Source organism: Bos javanicus, chromosome 2 (genome assembly GCF_032452875.1).
Source record: "Bos javanicus breed banteng chromosome 2, ARS-OSU_banteng_1.0, whole genome shotgun sequence".
Lineage (NCBI taxonomy): Eukaryota > Metazoa > Chordata > Mammalia > Artiodactyla > Bovidae > Bos > Bos javanicus.
The window spans coordinates 20,329,290-20,348,197 of NC_083869.1; the positions used below are offsets into that span (position 1 = coordinate 20,329,290).

Genomic DNA, 18,908 nt, shown 5'->3' on the forward strand with positions numbered 1-18,908 from the left:
ATTAGAAGTTCATATTTAAGTTTCCTTAACTGCAAAATCACTCTAAAACAGAGTGTTTTATGTTAAGGACCATTTCATGCGTTGGTCCCATTGATTACATATGAATGTATAAAAATCTTGTTTAAAAGACCAGTAAAAGTGAGGAAATTCCAAGTCAAGCTGGCTAATTCCATTCATAATTCATCCTGAGTGCCTGACTTAGGAAACTTGCACACAGTTTATAGCTATACATACGAAATAAGTTGACTTGTTTGGTAAACAGGGAACCAGAGTTAAATTTGACCTCTTTGCTCAGAAAGGCTTAAGTTGATACAACCATGGAATATAGGTTAAGCTTTTTGTTTCCCCAGGAATTTTCCGATCTCAATTCTTTTTTGGATTCTCACTTTTTGAAAACGTAAACACAGGACAACTTTTGCGTTCTGAGATGGGGCTGACTTTCACCCACCCGTTCCCTTCCTGCTCGCATATTTGTTCAGGAATTCTTCTCAGTGCTGGGGGAGCACAGAGGCCCTGCCATGAGAAAACAGCATTCACCAAATCTCTGTCCCCATTAGCTATCCTGGGCCCTCTTTTTATTCTGAGCAAACTGGGCAAGAATTTAGTACTTATACTCACATGGTTCAAACTGCTAGATCCACAGCCCGAAGTACTTTTGGCAGTTGGCAAGAAGTCCATCTAGACTTTGCATTCTGAGCTGGGAAAAACTACTGAAGAATCACATGCTTTGCCATTGAGGAACTTCAGTCTGTCTGTCAAACCTGAAACAATCCATCTGCTTGTTTTCCAAAGCTGCACTGCAGGGTGATGCCTTCTCTTAGTTTTGACGTTTAGGAATATGTTAAAACATGTTCATAACGGTTTCTTAAACATGCTGAGTAATTTGTAATTTTAAACCAGACAAATTTTAAGGGTGAAAACTGGCCTAGAGAGAGTCTTTACACAATAACTTCAAACTGCTGTGAACTTTTTAAAGTGACTTTTTAAAATAAGATCTTGAAAATGTGGGTTTCTGGTGTCTACTCAGAATAGGAATCCTCAGAACCAGTTAATATTCACCAAACACGCTTCATTAAACTGGAACAAACATGATGTTGAATTCCTAGCTCCCCGTTTTCCTGAATGTAGGTCATTTTCTGTCCTTACAATTTAACGATTGAAGGGATTTCCTGTCTTTGAAGTACAGCAGTTTGTCACTTGTTTGGATTAGCCTCTTTAAAAGTTGGGGCTCCCGTCCTACGTTGAGAGACTTAGCGACTCCATGTTCTCTAGCTAGAGTTTCCCAGCTCACTAAAGGCAGTGATACCTGCCCGTGTGGGACTTTGCTTTACAAGTCGGTGCCTGCAGAGCCCATATTCCAGGTTGGAGCCTTCAGGAAAAGCCCAGAGTCATGCACTTACCTGGGTGAAGCCAAAAAGAGGTAAACTATCATAATGAGGGGCCATATATCAAAATTCATAACTTTTGAGAACTGGAGTAACTTGTGTTCAGGCATTAGAGTCTCATGCTAAAACAGAACATAACAACTGAGGCAAAATGTGCCAGGTGGGTGAGACCCGTCTAAGAAATGACCGACATTTAAGTGTACTTTTTAAAAATGTACTATTTGTATTTGTGTGTGCACGCTCAGTTGTTCAGTCGTGTCTGACTCTTTGCAACCCTATGGACTATAGCCTGCCAGGCTCCTCTGTCCGTAGGATTTCCCAGGCACGATTACTGGAGTGGGTTGAAGATTTCCTTCTCCAGGGAATCTTCCCTACCTGGGGATAGAACCCAGGTCTCCTGTGTCTCCAGCATTGCAGGAAGAGTCTTTACGCTCTGCCTTTGGGGAAAGCCCCCCCCCCCTTTTTTTTTTAAGAATGCCCAGTATTTCGTCATCTCTTCTGATATGGATCCTAGTAGACTAGATCCAATATTTCTAGTGAAAATGTGCCTATTTAATTAGAAAATGTCATTCACAAATGACCGATGTGTTAGGAGACAGCAGTGAATTGCTTCTAGGAGCTGGAGCGATGCTTATTTTTGCCAAATAAGGCAACAGGCTCCAGATCTGTTTGTGAACTACAGCGCACCCTAGGTGAAATAAATGCAGTTTGTTCTTGTTCAGTCACTCAGTTGTGTCCAGCTCTTTGCGACCCCCATGGACTGCAGCATGCCAGCCTTCCCTGTCCTTCGCTATCTCCTGGAGTTTGCTCAAACTCATGTCGATTGAGTCTGTGATGCCAACCAACCATCTTGTCCTCTGTATACAATACAACAGGTGAATGCTATTTGCATGTATTTACATGACTCTGCTTACCTTGAGCATACCCACCAACTCATCACTGCCAAGACTCAACTTATTCTTTGTTTGCTAGAGCAGTTCCTTAATTGTTTGAAAGCCTGGGCAAGAATAAGGCATCTTCACAGTATTCCCCCTCCCCAAGAGCATTTTCTTTTTCTTTAAGTAAACCTTTAGAAGTTTAGGAATTGGAGGGCTTTGTCTTTGGGAAACTGGGCTCATGTGTGCGTGAAATTAAGATATTCTGATAAGTGAAGGGAAGGAAGTTAAAAGAGATTTCAGTACTGTTCTGGTTTAAGTTTGCGATCAAATAAGGTCATGATCAAACAGAGAAGAAAGGAGGTAGAAATTGAGCAAGTCAAAGAAAGAGGTATGAGGTTAAATTCTGCACGATCGTTTCATAATGAATTGGAATGAAATTCTGATGACTAGGCATTTTCTTTTTGTGGGTATCACTTTGACCCATTTAATTTCTCTGGAAGAAATCATAATCGTAACTGAGCTGCCCTGCTGGGCTGTTTTCTGGCTAGTAGCATTGGAACCAACTGGGAAAAAATGTATCATCACCACAGAACATCCGTCTAAAGGGCACACCTCTGTGTCTCACAAAGTGAGTAGCACTTGGTCCAGCCGAGGACATAGATTCATGCATCTGTCTGGTTTTTGTGAGTGTTCCACTGATCCATCTTCCTGGTCCTTGCCCTAGCCAACTATTAGTATAAGCCGAGGATGTGCAGTATCAGAACAGATTCTCTAGCCACCAAATGAATAGTCTTGTCTTTATGTCACACACGTTTGCACCTTTCGTGTGGTTAAAATTAAAAATGTTCCAATTTTCCCTTGGTTACATCACAGATGCTAAGAGAACAGACAGGTGGAAATAGGATACTGAACAGCTGAATATCTCTGCAAACTTGAGCACTTAAAACAGTTTGAAGTCATGCGGTACTCTTTCTTTTTTTAATTGTCTTCAGTGAAACTCCAAAAACCCCATAATGTCTACCTTAAAAGCATCAGGAGTATTTTAATTGGGTAATAACCATCCATATTTTCCTTCTGATAAATTAAAAGGAATTAAGAATGAAATTTTATGATGATTATAAACTATTACTGACCCAAGGGACAAGAACAATTATGAAAAATATGTCCTACATATTTGGCATGAATATGAATTTAGACTTTTAAACCCTTCATCTTAAATGCTCAAGCAACTTATTAAAGCTTATAAAATAATATTCACATAATGATAACAGGGTAACTTATAATCATGATTGATATTATATCATCAATATTACTGCAGGCTCCATGCCAAGTAATGAAGCTGACTTGGTATTTGCCTGTTGGGCTTATGATAAAAATAGATGCACTATGAAAAAGATGAAAGACAATAATGGATTTTGTGTATCTGAAGTCCCTTTTGGTCAATGATTGTTTTTAAAATGCTTTTCATACAGATCACATCTCCTCTCCTCGTCTCCCTCCTGCTCCCTTTTCTTCTCTTGTTTTTATTTTTTTTTTCCTTCCTTTCTCCTTCATTACAAACCATTGGAAGGAAAAGTGCTTTCTGAAAACCATGAAAAAATAGTGAATTTGACTTGTGACTGCTAATTACTGGGAGTGTTTGTTGTTGTTGTTGTTTAGTTGCTAAGTCATGTCCAACTCTTTGTGACCTCATGGACTGTAGCCTGCCAGTCTCCTCAGTCCATGGGATTTCCCAGGGAAGAATACCGGAGTGGATTGTCATTTCCTTCTCCAGGGGATCTTCCTGATCCAGGGATCAAATCCACGTCTCTTGCATTAGCAGGCACATTCTTTACCACTGAGCCACCAGAGAAACCCCAAGTATTGTGAATGCTGCTGCTGCTAAGTCACTTCAGTCATGTCCGACTCTGTGCAACCTCATAGACGGCAGCCCACCAGGCTCCCCCGTCCCTGGGATTCTCCAGGCAAGAACACTGGCGTGGGTTGCCATTTCCTTCCCCAATGCATGAAAGTGGAAAGTGAAAAGTGAAGTGAAGTTGTTCAGTCGTGTCCGACTCTTAGCAACCCCATGGACTGCAGCCCACCAGGCTCCTCCATCCATGGGATTTTCCAGGCAAGAGTACTGGAGTGGGGTGCCATTCCCTTCTCCAAGTATTGTGAATAGATCTGATCAAATCAAAACTTTATTATCTAGCAGCTGCATGAGGACAAATTCAACATACACGAATATGAATCCCCATCTGGGGCTAACCCATCAATGTTTAGACCAGCTTTGACCAAACCCAGGATGGGAGTCTTCTTTGAGAGCAAGAGAGTATCTAACTTTGAGTCAGAGCTACTTACTGCCCTCATGTTCAGTTTTGGATCATGACAAACTTTTTTTAACATACTGAAGATGACTGGGGCAATTGCCAAATTTCTACAACATGAGCAAAAATGGGCATTCTAATTGGAGGGGCTGCCTGTGTCCACATGTTACTTAGACCCAGCCTTGCAGAGCCTTACAAGCTGCCATTCAAACATTTACTATATGTTAGTGTTAAGCCCTTTCAAGTGTGTGTTTAACTGTAAATAGTTTGTTCCAGTGAAGCACTGGAACTTTCTGGCATGACTTGCCTCTGTTATGACTATATGGAATACCCAAAGACTGAGCCTCTCGATCCATGGGCCAGGGTTTTGCTCCCACTCCACTGTGTGACCTATGGCAAGTTACTTAACTTGTCTGAGCCTTTGTTTCCTCAGTTATAGACTGAGGGCAGTTGTTCCTCTTTGCAGCATTAGTTTGAGTATTGATTACTAATGAGTACTGAATGGCCTAATATTCATAAAGTGTCTGAAACACAGTTTGCAGCAAATATCTGTCACTGAAGTTGCAAGGAAAACAGGATTAAATCTTTGATCTCACAGTTTTCCATTACCTAAAAATTTAGAGATCTTTCAAAAAGAGAGAGCCTCGAAATGCACGTTTGTAATACCAGTGTCTTGTTTGCACCCAGAAATAGAGTCTTGAACTCAGATTTGAGATTCAGTATCAGCCAAGCTTGCCTCCCCCTTTCACAACCTCCAGGAAAATACTTGTGCATAACAAAAAATGAGTTTAGTACTTTTCACTCCAATTGATCTTTACCAGACAAGTCAGGTCAAAAATTCACCAAAAGGCCCTGCAGTACACTATTTAAAGAAAATTTTTTAAATAATGAAAATGAGGAAAAACAATTTGCTACTTTATTTGGAGACTGGCAGGTAATGTAAGAATAGCAGAACATATAGAGCTTTTTTTCCTAATTTGTATTTAAAAAAATAGTCTTCTGGGAAATGGCTTTTATGTGCCTAGATTCATTCCATGGTTAGTTTTTATGGCCAAGTTATAAACTCTTGACTATAAGCACCTAGAATAGAAATGCTGACACGCCTGTAACCAGAGCTGTGTGATTGACATCCCCATCATGTTGTAACTGACACACAAAATAAACAGGATAATTGCAGCACAGTTTGAGCAACAGAGCAACATGTCCGAGCATATTGTAACAGTTTGACAAACGGCTCGATCTGGATCAGCAATGTGATTCCCATTTATTGTCTGTCTTAACAAAACCTCAAATCTTCACCAAAAGATAGAAAGGAGAGTTTATTGCAACATACTGTGAGTTTTGAGCTGGAATCAAGAAACACCACACTGTTTCGTGTTGATCCATTCACTGGTCCTTGGGAGCTGAGGAAAAGACACTGGGAGAATATGTGAGTGAAGTAATCACTATTGAATCAGTACAAAACAACAGAAAGAAACGCTATAATATCTCCATCACGACCCACCCCCCACCCCCCAGCCCTAGAACTGTTCCTACATATTTCACTTCATTACCTTGGCTATAAATACCATCTTGAGGGTTTGGTTGTTTATACAGTCGGCCAAACCCCTGAATTTGGTTTTTTAGATCCTACTGTGTATTGTGGCAACTGCCTGATTTGCCTTTAAATTTTGGGTATTCTACCTTTATCCTTTACAAGTGTCTTGTCATATTAGAGAACTTTCCAGTCTCTTTTTTTTTCCTGGATCATTTTCATTCCACTAAATTATAGCTGGATAATCACACAAACGCTTAGTTCTTCTGCCTGGTTTTTCCTGGTTTTCTTTCCTGGTTTTACACATGAGCTAAATGTCCTCATGTGTAAAGTGAGACTCTTTATGTGTCATTCTAAGATGGCAAAATACCAATGTATAGTTAATAATCTGGACCTTCATCAATTGGTTTACATTGGAAGACCCTAGTATGTCTCATCTGTTCTCTAGGTGGGTGGGATGTGGAGGAGGGTTGGTCCTTGTTTGCAAGGAGAAGACATTCTACTCAGGGTCATGAGGTATCTGTTTATTCAAGAAAGTAGACCATTTGTGTGCAGTGTGTACCTGAGTGTCTCAAGAGATCAAAGGGAAGAAATATCAGTGAGGACAGAGTGAGCTCCTGACATGTTCTCTGGAGAGGTGGACTACACTTGTGCTCAGGAAGCAGGGGCAGCTTTGGATGGATGAAAAGAACATTTCCAGCGAGGAGCACATAGTGGGTGGAAATACTGAGGCGAGAATGAGCTCGTTCTGTCCCTAGAATTGTAAGGACCTGAAGAAATCGTTCCATTTGTATGTACCCTCTGTCCTTACTATGTTTGTTCATTCAGAGTCATCCGGTTTTCCTGGAGAAATATTTGACAGTCTGCACACACTGAAGGGTCTGCTTCCTTGAAACTTTTCATCTGACTTCTCTCAAATCTGCTTAAAATGCTATTCTGGATTATGCCATCTCCCTGCTTAGAACCCCTGCCTGACTGTGTACTGCTCAGTCTCCATAACCTCCCCACTCCCACCCGTGCCCATCCTGTGAGCTTCATTGCACCTCCAGATGCATCTCACTTCTCACAATCTGGCTGCAGCCACCTGGAACTGCCCGTATTTTCTCTTGTCTCCTGCCCTTCCTGTAAGCTCAGATCTCAGCTTAAACATCGGGAGACCAGATAAGGCTCCTTGGCTGCTCACCCTTGCAGCTCCCTACAGGAAGCAAGTTTCATTTGAATTTCTTCCTTAAAAACTGTCTTTCCCATGAGACTAGACACTTCTTGCAATGAGACACCATGTTTGGCTTGATCATGAGTGGCTGGCACAGAGCCTGGCACCATCCATTCATTCAAAACTTCCTATTAAGTCCCAGGTCTTAATACAACCGGGAGCAAAATAAAGAAGCACTGTCTGTTCTTAACATTCTGTTTGGGGACCAAACACAAAACAACCTAAAAATAAAATTTATAACGTGTATATATTTATATTATAGCAGTAAATGCTCAGGAGTAAAGCAAAGCCAAGAAGGAAGACAGAACGTGTCTAGTACAGAAAACTCTAGGCAGGCGGCCAGGGAAGAGGGCCTTGCTAAGACAGATGCACACAACCGAACAGAGACCTGGAAGGAATGGAGGAAATGAGGGGCTGAGCCATACAGATGCTGAGGAAGAGCAGGTGGACTGTGGAAACAGCAGGTGCAAAGGCCAGTCTGGGGCACCTTGGGAGTACTCAGAGGTCAGTGGGCTGGAGTGCAGAGAGTCAGGAGGAGAGAGGGAGAGGCGTGGTCAAAACGAGGAGACAGCAAGGGAAGGACAATAATAATGCACAGAAATAAATGGGTGTAGGACTGTTGTTATGCTATTATTTCTAGTCTTTGGACTAGAAGACCCAAAGAGAATAGACTATGTCCTTTACTGCTTTAAAAGACTATTTTAAATGACTTTTTAATGCTTTAAAGTAATGCCAGTAATTCAACATGGAACAAAGCCTGCTCTCATTAGCTTACTGAGTGAAAGGACATTAATGCAATCAAGCCTCCTCCTCCAGCCCCAGGATCTTAATACAAAATGCAGAGGGGCCACGTATCACGTAGTGAGCCCATGACCCCAACTCCTGTCTTTGCAGGAGATTAACACGTGGAGGTGAAAGAACATAAATGTAGGTAACTTCATGACCAAGGTTTTCATTTTAGAATCACCTTCAGAGGGAAGGCAAGAGAGCACGCAGTTATCTCATCACAACCGTATAGAAGATAGCTGTGGTTTTGTTCTTATTTTGACTCAGTTCTTCGGGGCTTTATTCTTTGGCCACTCCTGGTGTCATTAGTAATTAATCTTTTCTCCAGGTGACACTTAGCATCTTAACTAATGAAATACCCCTTGCCCAGGAAAGGGTTCAGCTCTACCAGAAAGTGAATGTAAGCAGAAGGAATTCCTGCTCTGAACCCCACCCCCACCCCCAGAGCTACAGACTCCTGAGTTCATGACTTGTGGGTCACACACATCCCTCTGTCCTGGACACCTGGGCCAGGCCTGCAGTGCAGAGCGTCACTCAGCACGCCTGCCGGCTCCGTCAGTACCCACCGCACAGCAGCTTTCCTTCTCTCAACACTTGGCTGCCCGCCATGCTGACCCCAGGAACAGAGCCTCCTAAGAAAAAGGTAGGTAAGAAATGAGGGCTGCACACACACCAAGTCTTCCTCCAGACCAGCCAGCTCTCCTCATGAGAACAGCTTTCCAAGCCTAGGGCTTGGTTCCAGCACCATTACAACAAAGAAAAACCTTTATAACGTTTGTCCACAATCGAAGCCACAGGAAAATTCTGACTGCACAGCACATGACATGGTGTGGAGAGTATAAGCACACTAGAGAAAGATGTATTACTATGCAAAAGCTACTGATGCACAAGACCTTCATAACAAGAAGGAAATGTGCAAAGACAAATACCTGTGCGGAAGATAACAGCTGTCTCTGTTGTGACCCAAGGCTCAAAGAGCAGCTTGTGAGACACTGGCTGCTTCTCAACACAGCGTTATTTCCCTGGCGTGTGATTGAATTGGGGGCCTTCCTTGCTTTTCTCTGGTCTCCTTCTTTTGTCATTGTTCGTGAAGGTAGTTGAGCTTCGGTTTGGTCTGGAATCCCGTGGCACTTAGAGCTATAAGATCAAAGTCCATCATAGGCATTTGGGTTGGTGCCAGCAAAGTTCAGGCTGGGCTTCAAATGGGGCTTGAGTGCCTCTTGGCCATGGTTAAAGGCTGGCTGGGTTTGATCTTGAACTGGGGAGTCTCAGCTCCCTGATTGATAAACCCTGCTCGGCAGAGCTCTGCTTTAATTAACTTGGCCCTTGGGTTGGTTGGATTTCCTGTGTTTCAGCACCTCCCTAGGTGTAACCTTATCTCTCCATTTTCTACCCATGATGGATCTGAAACACCACAGGTGAGGTTTCTCTTTGACTCAACAGCTGGATTACTTCCAGGTTTCCCCACCACAGAAGAGAAGTCCCAAACTCTAGCAGTTCTTATCATCTGACACTTTACGGGGCAGCCACTGTGGGTGAGATGCTAATATGGTTAGACATGGTTCCAGTAAACTGAACTTACTGCTTGAAAGTGTATTCATCTACAATGTGTAAATGTTAGGGACAATGGATGTAAACAAATGATAGATGGTGTTTAGGGGGGAGGTGACAGCAAGGTGTCTCTCAGAAGCTTGGAAAGAGGGCAAGTGGTTGACCTTTAAGCATTAAGCTACTTAAATAACTGCATAAGTGAAGGAGGCAAAGGTTTCATTAATCCTTCGGGAAAAATTATTTAGAGGGAACAGGAGGATAGCCCAGCACCCTGAGGAACACACGTCCTGCAAGATGCTTCTCAGGTCAGTTTGGGACAATCTTTGATAGTCATAATGCTCATTTCACTTTGTTTACACTTGTATATCTATCAAACTTAAAAAAAAAATGAACCTCCATCACCTCCATAAGTTTCTTGGTTTTTTTTGTTTGTTTTTAAAATCACAGCACACCACGGGAAGAACTGATTTATAAAGCATACCTACCGTGGGAATACAGCGGGACCCAAGCTTTTAGCTTGGAGAAAGAAGACACCATCAGATGAGTGAGGTGTTCCAGGCACAAAGTACCTAATCAGAGGCAGAGTTTTGTGACTTGTCCAGAGCAGCCCCAGGCAAGAGAGGGTGGGGTGAAGAGGAAAATCACTCTTAGTCATCAGAGATTTTGTGTGTGTGTGTCTGTGTGTCTGGGTGTTCATGTGTGTATGTGTGATTGAAAGAGAGAGAGACAATTGAAACATCTTCCAACACTATACAGAGTCCCTTTGAAGATTTCTGAATAATGACACAGCTTCACAGATATGGTGACACAAGGCAAGTGTTGTCATGGACAGGGGAAAAGGTATTATGCCCTTTGGGAAGGGGTATCATCCACAAATAGTTAACATTTTCATTTAGCCATCAGTGTCTCTTGATTTAACTAGCATATGACCATCTCTGAATACCCTAAAAAGATCTGGTCCTGAAAACTTCAGGAGACAGATGATGGTGAGAGTTGCACAATAATGTGAATGTACTTAGTGCCACTGAACCATATGGTTCAATATGGTTTTATATTATGTGACTTTTCCCACAATTAAAAAAAAAAACATTAAAAAAGATCTGGCCATCCTCGCTTTGGCAGCACATATACTAAAATTGGAACGATAAAGAGAAGATTAGCATGGCCCCTGTGCAAGGAAGACATGCAAATTTGTGAACCATTCCATATTTTTAGGTGCAAAAATCCTTAACAAAATTCTAGCAATCAGAATCCAACAACACATTAAAAAGATCATACACCATGACCAAGTGGGCTTTATCCCAGGGATGCAAGGATTCTTCAATATCCACAAATCAATGTAATACACCACATTAACAAATTGAAAAACAAAAACCATATGATTATCTCAATAGATGCAGAGAAAGCCTTTGACAAAATTCAACATCCATTTATGATAAAAACTCTCCAGAAAGCAGGAATAGAAGGAACATACCTCAACATAATAAAAGCTATATATGAAAAACCCACAGCAAACATTATCCTCAATGGTGAAAAACTGAAAGCATTTTCCCTAAAGTCAGGAACAAGACAATGGTGCCCACTCTCACCACTACTATTCAACATAGTTTTGGAAGTTTTGGCCACAGCAATCAGAGCAGAAAAAGAAATAAAAGGAATCCAAATTGGAAAAGAAGAAGTAAAACTCTCACTGTTTGCAGATGACATGATCCTCTACATAGAAAATCCTAAAGACTCCACCAGAAAATTACTAGAACTAATCAATAATTATAGTAAAGTTGCAGAATATAAAATCAACACACAGAAATCCCTTGCATTCCTATATACTAATAATGAGAAAATAGAGAAATTAAGGAAACAATTCCATTCACCATTGCAACAAAAAGAATAAAATACTTAGGAATATATCTACCTAAAGAAACTAAAGACCTATATATAGAAAACTATAAAACACTGGTGAAAGAAATCAAAGAGGATACTAATAGATGGAGAAATATACCATGTTCATGGATTGGAAGAATCAATATAGTGAAAATGAATATACTACCCAAAGCAATTTATAGATTCAATGCAATCCCTATCAAGCTACCAATGGTATTCTTCACAGAGCTAGAACAAATAATTTCATAATTTGTATGGAAATACAAAAAACCTCAAATAGCCAAAGCAATCTTGAGAAAGAAGAATGGAACTGGAGGAATCAACCTGCCTGACTTCAGGCTCTACTACAAAGCCACAGTCATCAAGACAGTATGGTACTGGCACAAAGACAGAAATATAGATCAGTGGAACAAAATAGAAAGCCCAGAGATAAATCCACACACCTATGGACACCTTATCTTTGACAAAGGAGGCAAGAATATACAATGGATTAAAGACAATCTCTTTAACAAGTGGTGCTGGGAAAACTGGTCAACCACTTGTAAAAGAATGAAAGTAGAACACTTTCTAACACCATATACAAAAATAAACTCAAAATGGATTAAAGATCTCAATGTAAGACCAGAAACTATAAAACTCCTAGAGGAGAACATAGGCAAAACACTCTCCGACATACATCACAGCAGGATTCTCTATGACCCACCTCCCAGAATATTGGAAATAAAAGCAAAAATAAACAAATGGGACCTAATTAAACTTAAAAGCTTATGCACAACAAAGGAAACTCTAAGCAAGGTGAAAAGACAGCTTTCAGAATGGGAGAAAATAATAGCAAATGAAGCAACTGACAGACAACTAATCTCAAAAATATACAAGCAACTCCTACAGCTCAATTCCAGAAAAATAAATGACCCAATCAAAAAATGGGCCAAAGAACTAAATAGACATTTCTCCAAAGAAGACATACAGATGGCTAACAAACACATGAAAAGATGCTCAACATCGCTCATTATCAGAGAAATGCAAATCAAAACCACTATGAGGTACCATTTCACGCCAGTCAGAATGGCTGCGATCCAAAAGTCTACAAGCAATAAATGCTGGAGAGGGTGTGGAGAAAAGGGAACCCTCTTACACTGTTGGTGGGAATGCAAACTAGTACAGCCACTATGGAGAACAGTGTGGAGATTCCTTAAAAAACTGGAAATAGAACTGCCTTATGACCTAGCAATCCCACTGTTGGGGATACACACTGAGGAAACCAGAATTGAAAGAGACACATGTACCCCAATGTTCATCGCAGCACTGTTTATAATAGCCAGGACATGGAAGCAACCTAGATGTCCATCAGCAGATGAATGGATGAGCAAGCTGTGGTACATATACACAATGGAGTATTACTCAGCCATTAAAAAGAATACATTTGAATCAGTTCTAATGAGGTGGATGAAACTGGAGCCTGTTATACAGAGTGAAGCAAGCCAGAAAGAAAAACACCAATACAGTATACTAATGCATATATATGGAATTTAGAAAGATGGTAACAATAACCCTATATACGAGACAGCAAAAGAGACACTGATGTATAGAACAGTCTTGTGGACTCTGTGGGAGAGGGAGAGGGTGGGATGATTTGGGAGAATGGCCTTGAAACATGAATAACATCATATATAAAACGAGTTGCCAGTCCAGGTTCGATGAATGATACTGGTTGCTTGGGACTGGTGCACTGGGACGACTCAGAGGGATGGTATGGGGAGGGAGGAGGGAGGAGGGTTCAGGATGGGGAACACGTGTATACCTGTGGCAGATTCATGTTGATATATGGCAAAACCAATACAATATTGTAAAGTTAAAAAAATAATAAATAAAAGATCTGGCCTAAATCACAACTTTGCCACTTACTAGAATTTAGAATACAGAAAATAGAAATAGACTGGAATCTATGGCTCAATTTCTTCATTTGCATATTGGGGTTAATAAAGCATGGGATTACTGTAAGTATTATACAATATATGCTTAGCCCATTAACATCATAAGCACTCCATAAAGATATTTAACTTTAAATTTTATTTCTACAATGATTTTTATTTCAGAGATTGACAGACATCAACATGTTTTCCAATGTGCTAGAGCTCTTTAACATGTTCCTCAAAAGGCCAGTGTTAATGAAACTACGTCACTTTCTTTTACTCACCATATAACATGATGCCATGAAGCTTTCGCAGCAGTCACTCACAAGTGTCACTTATCTTTGCAAAACCCAAAGAGGATATAATTATAGTCTCTGCTTTAAGAATTTTTACTCCCTGATAGTATCTGTGATATCAACATCATTACACTGGCAGTGAAGGTCACAGTGGATTTTTTTTTTCCTGAAAGATAAGAACACAGGTAAGGATATGGTTATTTAGGAGTCACATCTTTTCTTTTAGAAGACCAAATATTTGTGAGTGATGTTGAGTTGGGAACATAAGAAATCAGCTCTCTGACCTTGGCCCTCCTGGCCAAATACACAGAGTTGGGCTTGAACAAGTAAACACTTTTAAATTTATTTTTATATATTTAAAACTCTGTTAGATGTATTTCTGTATAAATAGACATCATGCTTTCCAATAAACAGGCTCAAAAGGTAAAAAAGCAACCTTTGACTTGGTGACCCTGGGCACACAAACATGACAATGCTGGTAAAATGCATTTTCTGGTGCCAGTCATGTGCAATAGAAGGAACAAGGAAGCACATATTAGGGATGGCTTTCATGCTCCCAAGCGACCCATGAGCTCTGTGGGCTCCTACCCAGGGTTAGGAAGTGACTCGTGCCTGTCACTGGCTACAGCACTGATACTGCTCTCAACGGGTCTTTCTGTTTGGTTGACTTAAAGGAGTCACCACCACCTGGTTCCATCTACTTATCACAGTTTCCCGCAGTAGTGATGCTTGTCCTGCCAGGTCCACTGCTGCTGGAAAAACCAGATCTTTGGGCACACTGAAGGCTCAGGACCCCATGGAACGAGAATTCTGAACAAAACATACTTGTGCCTTGAAACAGGAGCCATATTCTGTGTACCTGCCACAGACTTGTGTTTAGGAATGGCCACACTCAGAAGCTGCTACCAAATTTAAGTATGTATTTTAGAAGTTATCAAGCTTCCTTACAACTAGCAAAGCATTAATGTCTGGGGAAAAAATAATAGATGAGGAACAGTTAGGTAGAGGTTCTTCCATCAGGGCTGACTTGGTAGATGCTACAAAAGATTTGATTTCCAGATTTCTGGAAGAAAAGGAGAAATCTGAAAACAAAACCAAAGAAGTTTCACCTGATGGGGGGAGGTCACTGAGCTGGAGTTGGTCAGCTGAAGTCTGATGACACATTCAGAAGTTAGTCAGTTTTCAGGTAGGTTTAATAGATCCTGCTCCAGATGCTGGGAAAGACTGGGGACAGGATGATAAGAGGGAGACAGAGGATGAAATGGTTAGATGGCATCACCAACTCAATGGACATGAGTTTGAGTAAACTCCGGGAGATAGTGAAGGACAGGGAAGCCAGGCATGCTGTGGTTCATGGTCACAAAGAGTCGAATACTACTGAGTGACTGAACAACAATTCCCTCATATGAGATGGTTGTGGCAAGATGAGTAATGATATATGTAAAAAGCAAAAGAAAGTCTAAACATGCAAGATTTCTGTCTTCTCCCCTAGACCGTGAGCTCCTAGATAAGAGGACCTTGTGTCTCTCTACCCAGGGTGCCTGCTGCATAGTGGGCTGGCAGTTGTATCAAATGACTGGATACGCTGATTATGAGCCAACAGGGTCCAAGAAAGAAAGCTGCCACTGGAGGTGCTGACTAGACCCCTTGTATCAACTGGGTCCTGGAGGGGACACCAGCTTAGAGCATGCAAGTGGGAAGTGGGCCCCTGAGAAGCTGTTGCTGCCTCTGACTGGAGAGAAAGGAAAATAGATTGGGAGATAGGAGAGCCTAAAAGATTCCTGTCTGGGTCTTTATTCAGACAGAAACTGGTGAGAAAAGGTCCCAGTTCTCAGACGCGAGTGAAGCGGGAAGTCAGGTGACATGGGTTAGGGTGTTCTGCTCAGCGTGGCTGAGTGTGATGGATGGCTTGGTGTGCTGTTTATCTAGTGCGGGCTGGTATTTCACCTCTGTTTTCATTAGACTGATGCTAAGGTAATAATTCTTTCCTCTGGCTGAAAAATCTGTCTTCAGCCATTTGTTGATCTTCTTGAACAGGCACTTCAGATGTCCAGAAGTTACCCTAAAGGAGGCTTTGAATGAAAACTTAAATAATGCCAGTTGGCATCCATGGAGCTCACAGCAAGGCTTCTGCTAGATTTGCTGTGGTTAGGAGGTGCAAAGTTACATCTGTGCAAAGAGAACCAGCCTCAGGAATGGCACAGAGAGACCACGCCTGTGGGAAACAAAGGGGAAACAGCACACTTTTTCCATTTGAACATTTCAAGCATTTCTGCAAATTAAATGAAGCCAGTGCTGTCTTCCTGGGTTGTTTCCATGAAGCAGTGTGTTGTGGTGAGCAGTGCCCAAGACTGGGACTCAGAAATCTCCATGACTCTCCCTACGGGCAGATCTCATAATATCTCTGTGCCTCCATGTCTTCATTTTTCCAGCAAAGATAATAATAATATATGTGGTGGTTTGAATGGAAAGCCCTTGTCAAGAGAACTTAGCTTTTAGTTTTTCTCCCAGGCTAGTGGGAACAAGTTGAGCACAATGACAGAGGCGTGTGGCATTACTAAGTGGCAGCATGATAGCCCCACCCTCCTTCCAAACCCTTCCATGAAGAGCAGGAAGGGAAGAGGACAGGGTTGGTTCTGCAAGCCCTGGTTAAGGAAACTCTCATCCCACGACTCACAGGGCAGTCCTGCGCAGTGTTGTGGGATTGTGAGCTGACCAGCCGGTGAGAGGACTTCTGCTCACAGAGCCCATGAAGTTGCTTCACCCAGAGTGGAGCCACAGACACATCTCAGCCCCTCATCTGTGTGTGTGTGTGTGTACCATGTATGTGCAGATGGGACAGCAGGACATATATCCTGATTTGTCCTTACCAGCCCGCTTTGTGCTTTTTGTGACAGAATGCATATAATAGCTCTCCCACTAACTCTTCAAGTGTTTGAGTTTGGACAATAAATTATATGACACCCCAAATACAACAGATTCATTTTTCTGTTGGCACCTTCTCAACCCTCAACAAATACCTCATGTCTATTGCCAATATCCCCTCTGTCCTCAGCTTAGTCATTTATGCTATACAAATAAAGATAAAGTTTTACTTTATAATTTTCACACAGCAATGTATATTCATCAATATCATTTTCAGGGCACTCATGACACGAGGGGAGACTCATTACAAAGAATTGTACTTTATAAAATGTGATGATTCTAATGAAGAAGGATTAGTGGGGATCAACTAACATAATTTTTTATAAAGTGCCAGTCAAATGGAAGCTACTATTATTAATAATTCTGAAATAATGACAACTAAAGAATTGTTTTATTCACTCATTCTTATTAAGCAATTACTCAAACATTAAACATTTGTATATGTTTCGAGGCACTATGCTAGATACTGAAAATATGAAAATGAAAGACAATCTCTTCGAGCTCAAGGAAGTCATAGAAAACAAGGTAAAGAGACAAGGCAGTGATGACAGTCTGCTCGTGGTAGCATGGAACAGGAGCCCTTAATGCAGCGTCAGGCCGCCAGGCCGGAAGGGAAGGGGAAGAGGTGGTGGGGGAAGGCATTCGAGAGGCAGTGATACAGACTAGGTCTTTTTTTTTTTTTTAAGATTTTTTAAAATGTGGACCATTTTAAAAGTCTTTATTGAATTTGTCACAATATTGTTTCTGTCTTATGGTTTTATTTTTTTGTTTGTTTGGTTGGCTGGTTTTTTAGCCAAGAGGTATGTGGGAGCTTAGCTCCCCAACTGGGCATCAAACCCACATCCCCAGCATTGGAAGGCGAAGTCTTAACCACTGGACCACGAGGGAAGACCCTGGAATGGATCTTAAAGGATGCATAAGAGTTAGCCAACGGAGGAAGATGTGAAAAACGTTCTGTTTCAGATCTTTTCTAATATTAGAAAACAAGAAAAACAGGGAATTCCCTGGCCAGTCCATTGGTTAGGATTCCATTCTTTCACTGCTGGAACCCTGGGTTCATTTCCTGGTTGGTGAACTAAGCTCCTGAAAACCGTGAGACAATGCCAAAAAAAAAAAAAGAGAGAGAGAGAGAAAGAAAGAAAAGAGAAAAAAGACAAATTCAGAAGTCAGGAAACATTCTGATGTGTTCCTGTTGATTTTAAAGGAAGCTGTTTCTATTAGTGGAGGCTTCTTGGGAACTCTGTGAATAAACTTTCCTAATCAGGAGACTCTTAAAAAGCTAGACTCCTACTGAAGCACTTTCAATAGAGAGTTGTCACCCATATGTGAAATTGTAAATTTTCTAGTAACCATGTTATAAACGTAAAAAGAAACAGGTGAAATTAACTTTAATAAGTTGTTCTTAACCCCGTACACCCAAAATATTATCATTTCCACAGGGAGTCAATATAAAAAATGAGATGTTTTGCTATCTTGTTTTTACCTGGAGAAGGAAATGGCAACCCACTCCAGTGTTCTTGACTGGAAAATCCCGTGGACGGAGGGCCCTGGTAGGCTACAGTCCATGGGGTCGCAAAGAGTCAGACATGATTGAGCGACTTCACTTTAGCACTTCACTTGTTTCACATTAAGATTTTTAAAATCTTAGTTTTTAAAGTAAGTGATTGCCTCAGAGATTGTCTGAGGCCTACGTTGTCTGAGTTGGGAGGGTGAGGAGGGAATGGAATGGGGTATGCTTTGGGAGTGGCGAACATGTTCTATATCTTGATTTTTATTTATTTATTTATAAACTTATTGAACTACGAGTTCAATTAATGCATTTTATTGGGCATATGCTGTATCTCAATAAAGTTGATTAAAAACAAACAAAAAAAGATGTTGACATTCAGCCTGGGACTTCCCTGGTAGTCCAGTGGTTAAGAATCTGCCTGCCAAAGCGGGAGACACAGCTTCAACCACAGTTCTGGGGCATCACTGCCATGGGGCCGCTAAGCCCTTGAGCCACAGCTACGGAAGCCTGCACACCTAGAGGCCCTGCTCCTTGACAAGAGAAGCCACCGCAATGAGAAGCCTGCACACAGCAACAAAGAGTAGTCCCTGCTCACCTCAGCTGGAGAAAGCCAGCATGCAGCAACAAAGACCCAGTGAGGCCAAAAATAAAATAAATAATTAAAAAAAAATTCCAGTCTGTATTTTACTCTCGGAGAACATTTCAGTTCGTAGTAGGCACAAGTGAC

General features: G+C 41.3%; 1 long non-coding RNA gene and 1 other non-coding gene across 2 annotated transcripts; both read left to right on the forward strand.

Annotated features, from left to right (window-relative positions):
* The first annotated feature begins 304 nt into the window (after positions 1-304).
* On the forward strand, positions 305-17,029 carry LOC133258174 (uncharacterized). The gene is made up of 3 exons (XR_009739845.1): positions 305-1,420; positions 14,488-14,661; positions 16,426-17,029. It is a non-coding gene; the product is annotated as an uncharacterized LOC133258174 (long non-coding RNA).
* Positions 10,767-10,869, forward strand: LOC133236477 (U6 spliceosomal RNA). The gene has a single exon (XR_009732902.1). It is a non-coding gene; the product is annotated as a U6 spliceosomal RNA (small nuclear RNA).
* Positions 17,030-18,908: the final 1,879 nt, after the last annotated feature.